Here is a 3,021-nt window from a genome sequence, read left to right on the forward strand (position 1 = left end):
GGAAGTGCAGAGAGAAGGGCTGTGTGCCCATCAGTCTTTATAGACAAGTTCAGATTGTCTACCCATTGTTCTGTTTGTGCATTTTAGTTAATATTGCTATGTATTAACAAGCAAGTCCTAATGCCCAAAGTATATCAAAAGTAGAGGTAGTAAAATAACCCCTTAATGAATGCCCTTTTGTTGGCTTTTAGGAAGGGCTGTGTCTTCTGGGAGTATCTATGTTAATCCACCTCTTGGAACTAGATGTAGTCTGGTACTTAGTCGCTGAAATGCTGGAGGAGGAAGAGGAAGGGTGAGGGGAAGGGCTCTTGGCTAATAGCTCCCATTATCTGGAAGACAGTTTTAGGTTTTAACTATAGGTCTGTATGTGCATTTTTGTGAAGTACCTATGTTTATTGTGGACAAGCTTCATTACTTTGCAACATCTAGGCTTTTTAGATGTCCTGAGGTGACAATGTATGATATAAAGTAGAGCTAGTGAATTAACCAATTTGTAAATATCTTTGTTAGAATTGATTTTTTTTTAAAGGCAGCATCTTGGACCTGGAAGAATTATACCTTCTCTGAGAACTGTACATCAGGACTTGCTCATCTAGGTTGGCAGCTGAGGGGAGGAAGGAAGTCTAGAGGGAGGGCTGTATGTGGATGTGCTCACGTTTATATTTTGATGATAACCATTGATGTGCGTGCATCTCCTGGCTGTACTATATATAGGAATGCATTGTTTAATAATTCAGCAGAAGCATACCTCCTTGCTAACACCGTAATAGTTTAGATCAGATGATGAACCCTCCTAGAACTATTATGCTTTGTGTGCTCTGTTGCTTTATGTCTCATTTTAATTGAACATTAAGGGAATGTAGTATTTTAATCATAGCTCTGCCAATATGTTTATCTAGAGGCCTGTTGCCATTTTTGTCTTTGAAATTTTTGTTGCCAAGAAAGGCAAGATTACATTTTTTTCCTTCCAGATTGAGTTGGTGTAGTGTATTCTTGGTTATCAAAATACTCATAGCTTTGGGACTTTGAAATGGTAAATATTCATGATGTGTGAAACAGCATGATACATAACTGTAGGTCTTCATTACATAAAAATGGATGCTTAGTTGTGAAGATACACAAACGAGACCTAGAAGGACATGTCACGGTAAACTGCTTGTGATTCTGAATGACTTCGTTTTTTGCTTCTTGTGCTTTTTGGTTTCCTATTATGCACATGTTAACTTTTAAGAAATAAATGTTATTTTAAAAATCTTAATGAAGTTTCCATTCTTGTAAAGTTAGCATACACACCCCATAGAACATAGTGTCCTCATCCTTCATGCCCAGGCTCTAAGGCATCTCATGAGGCCTTTCATTGCTTATATACCTTCCCCCGCACCACCCCATGTCTTGCTATCCTAGGTAGCTCTGCTCTTGCGGCGTTTCCAACTTTGCTCAAGCTATTCCTTCTGCCCTTTCCACATTTTTCATCTAGCAGAATCATTCTTTGTTGCCCTCTCAAACTTCATATACAGTCTTCCCTGACACCCCAGAATTAAAGTGCCAGAACCAAATGTCCGAAGTCCCACACTTGCCCTTGGCAGCCCCTTGTAGATGGAACCCACTTCCACTGTCACTGTTTGCTGTGGATTGAGCTCTGGCTTAAGTCTTAACCACGGGCAGCGCAATGCCTGACACAGCAGGTGCTTAGGCAGTGTCCCCTGAACACAAGAGACAGTCTCTACTTTTCAGACTGCCTTGTATGGTATAGCTGCTGCTGACGTTGAATATTCAGGGCTTCCCAGGCTGGCAGTTCCTGTCAGATGACCCCACCAAGGGTGAAGGTAGGGTAAGCACCACCCACTCTCAAATCAGGCATGAAACATTCTCTAATGGAATATCAGAGGGGTTCTTAAACCTGGCTTTGAGGGTGACACTTGAGACTGGACTCCAAATGTCAGGAGGTGGCATTTCTAGTGCTTCCCTGGAGTTGTTTGTGTAACAAGTGGGCCAGGAGCCAGTAAGGGCGCGAGACGAGGCCCTTCCCGTTGCCATCTCCTGTTGCTGCCCCTGAGAGACAGGTGTTAGCTGACAGAGATGGGCTTCAGGGACGCACATACGCCTGGAACCCCTGACCTGGAAGGGGAGAACTAGGTGCGTTTGGACAGCTCATGCCAGGCTAGGACCAGTCTGCAGCCCAATCCACAGAGCTGGATAAAAGCTGAAGCTCTGTAATTGAAGGCAGAGTCTCCCATAAAGGCCTGCAGGGTGGAGAGAAGGTAGGCTCATAAAGAGACAAGGTTAGGTGTTTCCCGTGTCTCAGTGGTAAAGAATCCACCTGCCAACCTAGTCTCGGTTCAATCCCTGATCTGGGAAGATCCCACATAGCACGGAACAACTAAGCCCATGTGCCAAACTATTGAGCCTGTGCTTTAGAGCCCAGGAGCTGCAACTAGAGCCCACGTGCCGCAACTACTGAAGCCTACATGCTCTAGAAGCGGTGCCCCGCAATGACAGAAGCCCGTGCACTGCGATGAAGAGCAGACCCCACTCCCTGCAACGAAAGAAAACCCGCAGAACAGCGCAGACCCAGCACAACCCCAAAATAAACAGAAAATTTTAAAAAAGAAAGATAAGGTTAGCCCTCAGAAAGGCAGTCCTGGATCCCCAGGGCAAAGCTAACCCTCAGTGGACAGAAAAGGAAGTCCACAGAGGAGCAGACCCCACCAGGATCACATCTCAGAGCTAACAACATGTATTACGAGGGGAAGAGCACTGAAAGGGAGTCAGATGCCTCAGCTCTTTTTTTTTTTTCTTTTTTTTTTAATTTTATTTTATTTTTAAACTTTACAATATTGTATTAGTTTTGCCAAATATCGAAATGAATCCGCCACAGGTATACCCGCGTTCCCCATCCTGAACCCTCCTCCCTCCTCCCTCCCCTACCCTCCCTCTGGGTCGTCCCAGTGCACCAGCCCCAAGCATCCAGTATCGTGCATCGAACCTGGACTGGCGACTCATTTCATACACGATATTATA

Source organism: Bison bison, unplaced genomic scaffold (genome assembly GCF_000754665.1).
Source record: "Bison bison bison isolate TAMUID 2011002044 unplaced genomic scaffold, Bison_UMD1.0 scf7180017864500, whole genome shotgun sequence".
In the NCBI taxonomy this organism is placed as follows: domain Eukaryota; kingdom Metazoa; phylum Chordata; class Mammalia; order Artiodactyla; family Bovidae; genus Bison; species Bison bison.